This window comes from Cydia strobilella, chromosome 2 (genome assembly GCF_947568885.1).
Source record: "Cydia strobilella chromosome 2, ilCydStro3.1, whole genome shotgun sequence".
NCBI classification, from domain to species: domain Eukaryota; kingdom Metazoa; phylum Arthropoda; class Insecta; order Lepidoptera; family Tortricidae; genus Cydia; species Cydia strobilella.
In genome coordinates this window covers 9,696,608-9,712,295 of record NC_086042.1, presented here as the reverse complement: position 1 = coordinate 9,712,295, position 15,688 = coordinate 9,696,608, and positions in this window count along the sequence as shown.

Here is a 15,688-nt window from a genome sequence, read left to right as displayed (position 1 = left end):
GCTTACTTAACACACCTCAGGCAAAGCTCCGATAAAACGCGCAATGCATACATTGCGGCATATATCTCACGTATGTCAGCTATGAGGATATGACATAGCAATGACAGACAGTGGCAGTTAGTGCCAAATTAGAATACAGACATTTTTACCAACCATAAAGTTTAGTGCAAAGAGAATTTTAAACTCCTTAGTGAAAACCTCACGGTTTGTGCGAAATTGAACGTTAAGCTATGCTATGCTAATAAAGATGATGGTGTGATTTACGGAAATTAATAATAGATATAATTTATTTTATTGTATAATACATTCCCGTTTCATTTACACCCAATATTATATCTTTTTCCGTAATCAAATGCGTTTATAATTACTGTAACCGTCTGTGTAGTGTACCATAATATACGCGATGGTTTGTCCTCCGGGCCCAAAATCGATGATCCCCTTTGATTATTTATTTTAAATGAACGTCAAAATCCAGACAGGAAATTTGATTTTGACATTTACGGCTACTGCCGTAGCAGTCGACAGCAATGTCGCGCTTCAATATTGCTGCAGTCGACTGCATTGCTGCAGAAAACGTGAAAAAGGTCATTCAATTCAATGGGTAGTAGGGTTATGAGATGAAATGACGCAATAATGAAACTTTAGTTAATTAACAATATTAAGTTCAAGTTCAAGTTCTTTATTTGCATTCATGTTGTACGTACATATGGGTATCAAATAACAATGAGTGGTTTCAAACATGAGCCCTGCAAGGGCATAGCAATATTACTTAACCTAACTTATACCTAATACAAATAAAAATGTTAAATTGTAATCTTATTACATCTTAAAACTTATCATTTAAATATTCGTCGACAGTGTAATAGCTCTTGTTAATAAGGGTTTCTTTTAATTTTCTTACAAATAGATGTTCTGTCTTTTCTTCCTTTATATTGTGTGGTAGTTTATTATATATCTTTATGGACATTGATAATGGGCCAGACGAATGGAGTTTTAATCGGGAGGTTGGTGGCATTAACTTTGATTTGTTTCTTAGTGTATAGGTTAGCTGTACATCTTCACGTTTGATATATAATTCTGAATGTTTGCGGACAAATTTGCATACTTCTAAAATATATAGGCTAGGTACGGTAAGAATTTTGTGTTCTTTAAAATGAGGTTTACAACTATCAGTTTGTTTAATGTTTACGAGTATGCGGATAAGTTTTTTTTGTAAAGTGAAAAGGGAGGGAGCGTCTGTACTGTTGCCCCATAAGAATATTCCATAAGAAAGCCAGGAATAACCGTATGCATAATATGTTGTAAGTGCTGTTTGGAAGTCGGTGGTTTTCTTTATTTCGCTAAGTGCATAAGTAAATGTTGAGAGCTTACTTCGGATGTGTTTAATGTGCGATTTCCATGTTATGTGACTATCTATGACTATTCCGAGTAGTGAAAATTTATCAACAACATCTAACGGTAAAGAATTGTGGCTGTAGTTAATAGTTAATGCATTTTTCTGGTAGGGGTAAAAGGTCATTAATTTTGTTTTTTGGTAGTTTATTTCAAGGTGGTGATCATGCATCCAATCTGAGACATTGTTTAGAATATTATTAATTTTGTCGTATCGTATTGTAATATAAATGTGTGCTGTATCTTGACATGAGGTAAGTATTGAAAATGTCATCGGCAAATAATATAGACTGTTCTTGTAGGGTGTTTGGGAGATCATTTATGTAGCATAAAAATAATAGGCATCCAATTACGCTACCCTGAGGAATTGATGAGGTGATAGGAGTTATTTCAGATTGGATATTTTTTATTATTCCTGTTTTGGAGTCAATGTGTTCTATTTCTACGTATTGGTTTCTGTTAGTTAAGTACGATGTAATCCATTTATGGGCTATTCCTCGAATTCCAATGCCGTTTAATTTATTTAGTAAGATTGGATAATGAACTTTATCATAAGCTTTAGTCATGTCTAGTAATATTCCTATTGCGTATTCTTTCGAGTCTATGATATTGAGGATTGCTTGTATGTATTTAAAGAATGCTAAAGTAGTTGAGCGATTTTTACGAAAGCCGTTTTGTGAATTATTAATTATTTTATATTTTTCGCAGAAGGCGTATATTCGAGTACACATTGCTTTTTCAAATATTTTAGATGCTGTAGATAGTAGGGCGATTGGACGATAGTTATTCGGATATTATATTAAATCATTATTACATACTATTTTACTCGCAAAAAGGTTTACTACCAACATACTTCTTGGTGCCCAAATGAAATAAATAGTACATTTCGATGCTAGTGCGGAAAGTATGTCATTACTTCACGAGTACCGAGATAGGTATCTTGGCAAGACTCGGGACGAGTGAAGAATGACATTTCCGCACGTGTATCGAACGACGTGTTTTAACACAGTTGCGAAAAAATAATAAAAACAACAAGTGAGAAATAAAAACAACAAGTAAGGAATAAAAACTTGGAAACTTAAAACGCCGCTTAGTAAGAAAAAACGCCTCTTTTTTGACAGGCGTTTCGGCAGCTATTCCTTTAAAGTGATATTTTCCAGAATGAACAATAAATGGGCTACATTGTCCATTTTTTTATTTAGTGCAAATCGCCACACTGTAATTGTAACAGGGAAAATTGTCACAAAAAATTACATAACATTTAAATTTTTTGTAAACAACTCATTTTTTTTTTGTATGTAAAGGTCTAATAATTTTTTCAAAAATGAATTCCTCGTTCCTAAATTATACGAAAATGATATATAAGTTGCCCTAGTTGCTAAGAACAGGAAGAAATATAGCATAGATTGGACTTGGGGAGCCGACCCTTTCACCCCCCTTTTGGGGGGCGTTACGATCTCGTGGCTACCGGGCTGAATCAGTTTTATTTGCCCTAAGGAACAATCAATCGTGCCAAGCGGCATCGCCTGAGACAAAAGTGCATACTCAATGCGCTTACTTACCACTATAATTTAATAATCAAATTAATGGGCCCTGGAGGGAAATTCTCTGAAAACCTTAAGTTAGCTCATTTTACTTAAAGGAGACATTCTTTTATTTTTAAAAAGAAACTAAATTGCATTCAAAGGTTTTTAATTTTTTTTTTTCAATTTTGCTTGTCTAAAAATATTCTTGAGTACTAAATATTCGATTTTATGGAAATTTTGTACGACAGACGAGTGTAAGACCTAATGTTTCTTGAAGAAATGTTATCATTAACATTAACTGTATCGACGTGGTATCGACTAGTAGAATAAAATAGGGAGTGTTTATTGTTTGGAATTTTTAGTCGGTTCGATTCCCAGGCGAGACAAGCGAATATCAAAAAACCTTTGAATGCAGTTTTGTTTCTTTTTAAAAATAAAATGAGCTAACTTAAGGTTTTAGGCACTTTCCCTTCAGGGCCCATAAAAAAATTCCACACTGTATATTCAGAGCACGTCTTATTCTCAACTGTTAGACCTTAGACTAATATAACTTGATCCCAAGTTTCCTTACAATTATACGTAATCGAGGGCCAGGTTCATACTGGTTTCATGTCGCGATGCGCTCGCTGACAAATACCAAGCGGTAAGAATTGCTGACATTTGCGTCTTTTCACTCTCACAGCTCCCGCTACTAAAAGCATCGGATGACAGGATCGTTGAAAAGGGACAAACATATCGTTTGACGTTACGTTACTCTTCTCGTGAATTGTCAAAATTTAAAATTCGAAATTAGCTTTATAATTTGTCCGGGCGGCTATTCGAAGTATAACTAAGTGGACGGTCCTTACTAACCAGTAAGATTCAGATCAAGCATAATAGATAGTTGTAAGACTTCAAGGGTCTATTTATATCTGACACAGCATCCAGTATTCTAAACGTTTTGTGAATAGATATAAAAATTTGACAGCTATCGTTTTTCATATAAAGACAGACACTTAACGCATTGAACTATTGAACCTTAACGCAATGCCATAAGCCATAAGGTATACTTTCCTAATATACCTTGAGGCTAATTCGAACTTTGTTATTAAAGATATCATTTTTTTAATTTGCGTGTGCGTTTCGCTCGTACTAGTTAAAATATGTTTTGGAGCGAGCGAGACGGTCGGGCGAATGATAACAAAATTATATATAATTGACATCTTAAATAAAGTTCGAATTGGCCTCTGTGAATGCCTGGAAATACCGCATACTTTTTAATTTTTTTATGCTGGAAAATGATTTAATTATCGAGAGAAAAATTTAATTTTATTTAATTTAATAAATTTATACGTTATTCTTCCATAACTTGTGCAGTTACTGGCAAAAAACTAGATTAATTGATTGATTGTGCAGAACATTATTTGCTGTTTGTTTCCAAAATCTTGCTGCTATTCTAAAAATATAGTAGTGACTCGGGAGATTTTTAAACATGATCGATACAACTACTTCATAACCACCATAGTAAACTTTTCTCTCGGTGTGGGAGTTCCTCGGTCATGAAAAACTTACAAAATAATAATTTGTTTCAATAAATCTATAATTTACATTATTGTCGAGAGATATTCTGACCGTGTAGTCGTATAAGCTTCATAACCCATTCTACGAAAAATATCTTATGTGGGAATTATTGTTTAAGTAGTATAAAAGATTTAAAAAAAAGTTTTATTTCTCAAAAACGGGAACTGATATCAAGTTGTTACTTTACAGACGGGTATTCAATATGATATAGAATTCACCCATGTAGAAAAATTTGAGTGTGCATTTAATGTAACTTAAACTTTATATTGACTCCACTATATGTACTTACATCGGTACAAGGACAAGGTAAGTAAATTTTCGAGTATATTAAATATATAAACCTGAACATTTATTTATTATTTCATCTTTATCAAAAGCTTTGATAGAGGCTTCGGGCAAAGCATATTTATGAAATGTTGGCGATGGAACATTGTAACATTTCAAATAACAACCGTTGAACTAGCACCATTCTTAGTGCCCGTAAGCCGTCTTTAGATATACGTTGCTCTGATTATCATAACTAAGATACTATTTTCCGTGCCTAGGACTTAATCTGATAAATCAACTACAACCTGCCAAAATTAAAAAGACCTACATCGAATGACAAAATCTAACCACAATACGTTACCTTTGTCGACATTTTACATGAATTGTATCCTGATTTACTGATTTCTTGTTACCTAACATTAAATGTGACAATAGCACACCCTTAAAATGCATGCTCAACACTTGTCCTGTTTCGCTATAAAATAACCTTTTTATAATTTTGATAACATCTTAACTGTAAATATATATTTTCAGGTATTAAAAAGCTTCCAGAATAAAGTTGCGACACGGCAGGTATCGTGCTTTTCTTCGATAAGTTTTCGATTTTGTCAATGGCAATTTCAGTGAACCTAAAAAAGGAAAAATCTACAGCTAGTTCACCGACGTGGGCGTCTACAATCGGATCCCATAACGGTCTTGTAGAACCGCCCGTGTAGCTGCTTATCCTTCCATACCGCCTTGCGGTCGTCGGTGCTTAGTACTACAGGTTTGTGCCACTGCCAGTTCTCGTTTGCCAAGGAGAGCGGCGTGAGGCTCCCCTGTCTGCTGCCACCACATCACGGCGATGCATCCCACACTCGTTGTTGAAGAAATAATTCCTGAGATTACGACGGTTGTAGAGATTTTTGGCGTTTAGAAAGCCGCGACCTCCACATTACCGTGGGATATACAATCTCATAACAGATGAGCACGAGCGTGGGTGCAGCATACGGTGTGTGGTGAGCAGCTGTCGTACCCTCCGATCAAGGGCTCGGTCTGAGTCCACCTTAGTATGCCAAAGAAGTATGTGAGTAGAGGCGTTGAAGGCGCGCACTTTGTTGCCTCCTGACAATTAAGAATATCCCTTCCAAATTATATGCCCATACTTTTCACTGCTTTCATCTAAACAAATATAACTGTAACTGTGAACCTATACAACAAGTAGAATGTATTACTTACCTTGGAATCAAAGTAGACGAGCACCTCTCCTGGTCATATCATGTTAATTTTATTTATGAAAAACTTAAGTTTTATTAGGTAAATTCTTTCACTTAAAATTTAAAGTTCCTATTAGCACACTTAGATGTTTATACATGTCACTTGTAGATTCAATACTGAGCTATGCTCTTGACAGCTATGGACTCACAACTAAGACCAATATCGATAAATTAGAAAATATGCAGATCAGATTTTTAAAATTACTTGTTAACCATAAAACTAAACTCAAATGTAAAGGTAACTACAGACTTCTATTCAAAATTTGCAACATCTTACCTGTCAGTTTAAAACATAAATACCTACTTGCGATCAATAACCATGGCCGGCGGAAGCTTAGCTCAGAGGATGCATTAACACCAGTTAATCACACTTACATCACAAAGGCTGTGACTTCAGGCAAACTATGCGTTCCTAGAATTAATAACTACTACGGGGATAGAACCCTTAGGAAAAGAATACCATATTTGCTTAATAGTTTGCCCGAAGCCATAAGATGTGAAAATAAGAAGTCTAAATTTAAATCTATGTTAAAAATACACTACCTCAATATTTTGCAGTAATTGCACTACTATAAAATTAAGTTAAGTACATATGTAACTAGAGACTGATGACCCCACAGTCAAACTCATTATTGAGTTTTGCGGGGCTATGATTATTGTATGAATACTCTGTATTTTATTAAATAAATAAATAATGATAAAATACTTTTGTAAGCCGACTGAAAAAACGCTCCTTCACCGACCGTCTAATACCCTCGTCCTTAATACCCAACGACTGTGATATACCAAGGTATTTATAGGTTTCTGATTTAGAGATAGATTGTCTCAGAAAGTTGTAAATTTGTTGAATTTATAACCTTTCCCCGCTGTACATGTATATAACCGCACATTTTTCGAAACCAAACTCCATGTTGATGGCACTACTGAAGACTTCGGTGGTTTTCAGTAGCTCCAACAAGTCTTTGCTATTTGGTGAAAGTAATTTGAGGTTATCCATGTACAGAGGGTGAGAATTGACTTCACCCTCTCTCCGAAGCCGGCAACCTAGTCCCAAATCCTTCAGAAGGGTGCTGAAGGGATTCAGAGCTAGGCAGAACCACAGGGGACTCAAACTGTCGCCCTGAGAGATTCCTCGCTCAATCCTTATAAAATCCTGCGGGCCAGGGTGGTCATGATTCATTTATTTATTATTTATTGGTACCTATGTAAAACAAATGTATTTTTCTCTTTTTGCCTATATCTTGCTTTTTTTAATATACTAGCTCCGCTCCGCGGGGTTACCCGCGGTTAAGAAGAAGCCTATGTGTTAATCCAAGGTGTCAGCTACCTCCTTACCAAATTTTATCAAAATTGGTCCAGCCACTTGAGCGTGAAGAAGTAACAAACAAACACACACTCACAAACTTTCGCCTTTATAATATTAGTGTGATTTTTAATCATCTTCAATTTATAAACGCAGTCAGGTAACATTGTTAAAAATAAAGAAAAATAATAATAGAAGATAAGATAAGATGTATTGTATAACTGTGTACAAAGGTGTTCAGTTGACAATAAATATGTACAGTTAAGAACCAACAGTTTATCCATCACGGACGTACAATATACGTTTGTGAATTAAATAATTTTATTTCATTTCATTTCATTTATTTCATTCACAAGCAATATTTACATCGCATTGGAATTTATACATTAAAATACTTAGGCTAACACAAAAAAAAATACACAATAACATACAACATACATTTATTTACACAACCACCTCCAAAATTACATACCTAACTCAGTACATTTGAGCTGACGTTTGAAACAATTGCACTTGGAACTGCAATATTTCACGCACTGACAATACTGACATCTTATTAATTGTAGAGCCATAAGATTTTGGGTCCACAGTGGCACCCAAGACTCTAGACGCCCGCGCGCCGCGCGCAAAAATCAAGCTGGTGCATGCAATAATTATTTTATTTTACATTGAAAATAGTTAAATGTACATATAATGTTAATGTTTTTATAAATAGGCTTTTGGACAGTATTTTTATAAACCAAGTTTAGTACAAAAATATAAAACCATACGGCTTTGTTTGCATTGTGTCACTATTAAAAGTTTTTTTTATTTTAAAAATTGCGCCACATTTTGCTACGGAACCCTAAAAAACTGGTATGGGGAATGAATTGGACATCATCTAGTTACCTGATAACCACACCAAACTTGATTGAAAAGTCCAAACTAATTCGGCAGATTTCGTACTTTGACCCCCCCTCCCCCCACCTGACGCGGAGTTCAAGTTGGCTACCGGGCGTTTTGGGCTTAGGTGGACGTGTATATTGATTATCATAATCACTATACAGGACAATTACAAACATACAAATCCGAACTGATAACTGTCAACAATTCAATTCCACAAGGCAGCGTCCTTGGTTGCATTCTATTCTTAATAGTTAATATATATCAACAATCTTCCCAAAATTACAAACCATAAATGTATCTTGTTTGCAGATGATATATCTATAATATTCGACTGTCCAAAGAATAATGACAACAATTCTATAATAAAAAAAACTTTTAACCAAATCTCAGAATGGCTACTGTTTCACAATCTTCAAGTTAATAAAAACAAAACAAAACTAATTCAGTTTAGACCCTACCAAAAACAACCAATAGACCTAACTTTACTCAAACAAGAACTAAATATTGAAGAACAAACAGACTTAACATTATTAGGAATCACAATTGACACAAATCTAAACTGGAAAAAACACATAGCCAAAATCAAATCCAAATTGTTATCATTTATCTATGGTCTGAGAATCTTAAAATCCAAAACCCAGGATGTAGAATGTACATTATCTGCTTATCCCGCATATGGACAAGCATGGTTGCGATACAGTGTCATGCTGTGGGGCAATAGCACAAATGCAAGTGACCTCTTTATACTGCAAAAAAAGTGCATCCGCATAATAGCCAACATACCCCAATCTGAAAGTTGTAGGCCTCACTTCATTAAGCTAAAAGTTTTAACACTTCCCTGTTTGTACATTTTAGAGGTAGTAACGTTTGTAAAAAAAAATCCACATTTATTCAAATATAATAAGAGCGAACGACGTAAATACAATCTAATTCTTCCGGAATCTGTCCTCGACATCTATCAGAAAGGTCCCTATTACAGCGTAATCAAAATTTATAATAAAATACCCATCTCTTTAAAAACAATTGAGAAACCAAATCTTTTTATACACTCTTTAAAATCATTCTTACTGGAGAAATGTTATTATGCAGTATCAGAGTTTATGAACGATGATATTTGAAATGTAGCCACAACAATTTAAATTAACAACTTGTAGATTTATATTTAAGATTTAGTTAATATTGTAAAATACAGTTGCTAAATATGTAATTTGCTATGTCCTGATCAGGGTACATGAGATACTGTAACTTTATTTATAACAATTGTATATTGATGAATACCATGGTTGCAATAAAGTATAAAATAAAATATAACATTCGTACCAAATGGCATTGCTGTACCCCAAAATACCTCTCCATACAAGCATGCCCCAAAGCAAACGGACTATAACTGTTTTGACAATTTGATTAAGAGGCCGTAGTCGATTTTGGAGCAAAAATGTAAAATTGATAGATTTAGTCGTTGAAGTTATACACGTTTTGTTACGTAATATCTAAATAACAAGTATTGATTTCTATTAGCACGTCTTCTCATCTTGCCTTTTAATAATGAGGTCGCGAGCTTGCGTCACCGGTAATGCATGAAGAGAAGGGGCAGTTTTTAAAAATTCATCAAAAAATCATGGTGGTAAATTATACAAATTGATGTATAAGTATAGTTTCAGCAAATGTTGTAGATTGTTTAAGTATCAAAATTACGTTGAAATTAAGTCGATTTTCAGAGAAATTGTCACTTGTTTTGAAGTAATTTCTGGAGAAAATTGATTTCGTCTAACTTTCATTTACACTACTTCAAAGTCATAATAATAAAAATGTAGTCTGATAAACGTCAAGTACAGGATATGTGTAATACAAAATTACCATGTTTAGCAGTCCAAACTTTGCGAAATTTACAAATAAGAGCGACAAAATCAGTGCTTTACGCGCGTTTACCTAAACGTCCATCAGAAAAGCAAACATTACTAATTTAGTGAGTCTGTTTTCAAAAAACTGATCTGATAAAAGGTAAGATAAGAAGACGTGCTAATAGAAACCACTACTTGTTATTTCAATTAGGTAACAAAAGGTGTAAAATTTCACGGACTAAATCTATCAATTTTACATTTTTGCGACTAAAATCGACACCGGCCTCTTAATAGGAAACTTTCTTTTTTTTCCTCGCAAGTGTGTTGAAAAACGTCGTATGAAACGCGTGTGCATTGGTCGTTACACACATCGGCTTTCTTATTGCGCGCTCGCTTACAGCTCGCGCGCACAATATCGCCTCGTGTGTAATGACCAACTTAGCACACTTGTATCACAATGTACTATTACTATTTATAGTAGTCATTTAGTCATTTATTCAATATTGCATTGTCATGTACATAATAAGGTGTTACATTTTATATAGCCAGTTCATGACACCCTGTAAGGGCACACGATAGTACAGTCACCAGCATAAATATATGACTGTGGGCAGCCGTGCAAAAATATCTGATCCTCCATTGGAGCCATAAGTATATGACGACATTAACTCCGTAAAAATATGTGATGCTTTTTGGCCAGCAAAAACATCGTTACTCTGTATCCGCATAAATATCGGATCCGGTCGTTTAAAAATATTTGATTACTTATAAAAATCAAAATTATGTGAACACCGGCACCAATAACAGGCACAAATATATGACTGTGAGCAGCCGTGCAATAATATCTGATCCTCCATTGGAGCCATAAATATATGACGACACTACCTTGGTAAAAATATGTGATGCTTTGTGGCCAGCAAAAACATCGTTACTCTGTATCCGTATAAATATCGGATTGGGTCGCTTAAAAATATTTGATTACTCATAAAAATCAAAATTATGTGATTACTCTCACGGTATAAATATCTATCAACTGTGAAAGGAAATACATCGGATGGCAGATGGACCGCCTATATATCTGACACGAAAATCAAAAATATGTTATGAACCTGCAAAAACGAGCCATACCTGTTTGGTATAGAGCCGTAAATTGTATAGTGATTTGACAATTCACGAAAACAGTGCAGACTTGTCATTGTATATGTCTGTCTCATATTTTATTCTATCATCAATTTGACGGAATAAAATAGCTAAATTTTTTGGAAAGCATTGAAATATGTAAAAGCTTTGTTACATACAAAATTATGATCGTATAATGATGACGCGCGAATTTGTCAAATCTAACCTTACTTACCTTAATCTGACAATACGAACCAAGGCACGCGTCCTCGTGAATGATACGATCTATACTATACCTATGTATGTGAGCAATGTTGCTTTGATAGGGGTCGTGAACTTTAAATATTCTACCTCTACGTTTCGAGCTAGAGAAAATAATCATTCGTTAATTGCTTTATTACCGCTATGGTAGGACAGCTGCCAAACAACTGCATTCAATAAAACATGGCAAATATTCTATAATTTTATTTTCACTTTCTTACTAATAAAAAACTTTAAATAAATTCTCTTGAACTTAAACTTCTATCCTCTATCTAATAGAATACGTGGAATGGACCCTAATATCTAGTATAGCCACCCTCGGCATTTATTACATCATTCAGCCTGTCTCGCATGGACATTACCATGTTGTAACAGTGATCCAAACCCCGCAGGGATTCCCAAATGTCAAAACAGTGCCGAGTTAATGTTGCCTTCGTTCTGGCTTGTGTGGAGTCCCAGTGCTGTGCCATTATGCCCCACAAGTTTTCAATGACATTTAGATCTGGACTTTTAGGTGGGAAGTCTAATAACGCAATTTTTTCTTGTTCGTTAATCCAGTGGCGAACAATACGGCTGTTGTGAAAAGGACAGTTGTCCTGGATCACGTATACAGGATTGACGTCTGGACAAGTAATATGTAAAGAGGGCAATAGCACATCGTTGAGGATTTCAATATAATCTCTGCTGTTTAGTCGACCAGTCACTTGGCACAGTTCTCCCGGCCCTGCAGACGACATCCATCCCCAAACTCGCATGAAATACGACCTGATCTTCTATTTTCTATCACGTTTAATTCATTATAACGGGTATTATTCAATCTCCACAATGACACTCGACCATCCATGCTTGACTGAAACACTTTTTCATCTAGAAACGCGACGTTCCTAAAATCAAAATTTAAATATTGATACGCAAAATCGAGTCTGAGGTCCTTATGTCTTCTTTGAAGCACTGGTTTTCGAGCAGGGACTCGATTTCTTAAGCCAGCCGCTTTCAATCTTCGAAGGACACTATCGCGGGAAATCCCATAATCATTTGCGACTCCGAGCGTTGAAGTCTTGAATGGCTGTAGTTTTACGGGGACGACCTAAACTTTTATGGTGGTCGACATTGCCTTCTGCTTCCCATCGTGTAATCCACAATTTCACGGTATTTCTCTAAAATAGAATTATAGCAATGTATTATTAAGAAAAGTCACTATAACAGTTCTTTGAGTAGGTTTTGCGTAATTAACTAAAAAATAACTTACAGAAACTCCCAACACTTCCATGATTTCATGAACGGGTTTATTTTACTCGTGCATGGAAACAATTCTATCTTTCAAATGGTCGTCGACTCGATAAGTCGCCATTATATTGAGTTTTGTACCTAACTATTATGTTTATCCCTGCAAGATAATAATGAAGTCGATTTTTTGTAATGTGACATATTGAAGTTGACTTATTAATCTTTCTTTTAACGCTATGTAAGAAGGAGGTTTATTACAAATCTATTAAAAATAGTGAGTATTGTATTCTTTGCTTCGGATCATCTTCGGATACCTGATTTTTAAATAAACCACTCATAAAACCACAATTTAATTTTGCAAACGAAAACATGTGAGACAGACATATATAGGTACAATGACAAGTCGGCACTGTTTTCGTGAATTGTCAAATAACTTCATACAATTTACGGCTCTATACTAAACAGGTATGGTTCGATTTTGCACGTTGATTACATATTTTTGATTTTCGTGTCAGATATATAGGCGGTCCATCTGCAATCCGATGTATTTCCTTTCACAGTTGATAGATATTTATACCGTGAGTGTAATCACATAATTTTGATTTTTATGAGTAATCAAATATTTTTAAGCGACCCAATCCGATATTTATACGGATACAGAGTAACGATGTTTTTGCTGGCCACAAAGCATCACATATTTTTACCAAGGTAGTGTCGTCATATACTTATGGCTCCAATGGAGGATCAGATATTTTTGCACGGCTGCCCACAGTCATATATTTGTGCCGGTTATTGGTGCCGGTGTTCACATAATTTTGATTTTTATAAGTAATCAAATATTTTTAAACGACCGGATCCGATATTTATGCGGATACAGAGTAACGATGTTTTTGCTGGCCAAAAAGCATCACATATTTTTACGGAGTTAATGTCGTCATATACTTATGGCTCCCATGGAGGATCAGATATTTTTGCACGGCTGCCCACAGTCATATATTTATGCTGGTGACTGTACAGTTTTTCTATTCTATTAATTCTAATCTACATATTGTAATTAAGGTGGTTCGACTTTCATACAAAATTCAATCTGCTTTAATTAAGGCACTACACACTATTACTACACAAATATTTGCTCATTTATCTACTTTCGAATATTCGTTTGCGCTAAATTAATAGAAAAACTTTGTTTCATACAGAAATCATACATAAATCAACGTAATTTTTTCATCAATTTTACGTATGTGTGTGTCACAAATGTCGTGTACAAATACGTTGCGTGCGGCGTTGCCACTCTATGACGTTGGCGACGTTGCCTGGCCGACCTGGCAGGATTTGCAGTGCCGTCATGTTTAGTGCATTTTTATTTGACAGTGTTGACACTGACACATAGGGTCATGTTCTTCTTCTTCTTTTAAAATTATGGCTTCAGCCCAGTGGGACTATTTCGCCAGTATCAAGGTATTGAGAGGTTTACAAACGACAAAAATTGTACGGTTGTACAAGACAGTGTACGGTGATTTGTTAGCTCTTGTAAATCGATAGCTAGACTTTACAAGAAGCACGTGGACTACCGGCCGTTGACTCCAAGATGGTGGTTAAACGCGCTTCAAAATTAATTCTCCATTCACTGCACACTACCACATTAGTTTACTGTATAATAAGCTATCGATATTACACTTTAAACAATATTAATAAGCAAAAAACAAAGTAATTAATCACGATGCTAACTATCAAGATGGCGCTCGAACCGGAAGTCCATAGGGTCATGTTTATTGTGACATCAATTTGTTTGTATAAATTGAAAATGACGTCTAAATCAAGTTACAAAAATCATCGGTGTTCTGGTCCGCGAAAATCCAGAAAAATTCAGACTCAATTGAAGCGGAATTCATGATGGTGAAGTTTCGTAAGGTAGGTACAGTTTCATTCCTTCATTGTACATTGTAATTTTCTCGTGCCGATCTTTTTAGAAAATAATTCTCACTTCTTCCGTAATGGTAGATATAAGCAGTGAACAATACCTATATAATGTAATTATTACTGTTTTGGTTGCCGAATAGTCAATGTGTCACTAACTCTAGGTTTTTTTAGGTATTGTGCAAAATGAAGAGGCATTCTTGGAAATAAAATGTTTTCCTTCATTAGCCAGAAAAAATCAGAACATCCTCACTGCAATAAAGTAAAATAAAACATTTCCTGGGGATGAAAATTATGGAAATTTGTCTATGAATGAAAAACACAATTATTACTAGGTAAGTAAATGATAACTTTATTAGAATCCATATTGTTGCATCATCTTTCTTCCTATAACTTTAGAGATTTTGTGCTATCATGATATTATTTTTCTTTCAGGTACAGGGACAACTACGGATAACAAATATGAAAAAATGTTATTTCATTTGTTGTGTGAATCCATCTACACCAACAAGACATCCACTGCTGGACATAGGTCTCCCCAGGGATCTCCACAACGACTGGTCTTGCAAGACCGGCCAAAATATCGAGAAATAAATAATATAAGTAAACATGATAAATATCCCGTTTTCTATAATAGTTATAATTAGAAGGCCATGCAATGTTGTTACTCACTGTACCTACTTCAATCCAAAAAAAATATATAAAAAAAGTTTTAATTTTATTTTACAATTACTAGTTTATTATTAGTACATTACGATACAAGTGCGAAAAGTAGGAAATTGGCAACGAGTGGCGATAAATTGAAACACGACCGAAGGAAGTGTTTTAATCGACACGAGTTGCGAATTACCTTTTCGCACGTGTATTGTACAACGTTTTACAGTACATCATTATGGCCATATGCACGACATTTTCGACATATGCACGTATTGTACTAATTACCGCTCTAGGGCGGTAACGTATATGTAGCACCATATGTACTAAAAAGTATTTTACAGTACATATGGTGCAACTTTCTCGCCCTAGTGCGTAAAGAGCACTTTTCATGCATATGTCGAAAGTTTAAAGGGCCATATGTACTGTAAAACGTTGTACGATACACATGCGAATAGGTAATTCGCAACTCGTGTCGAT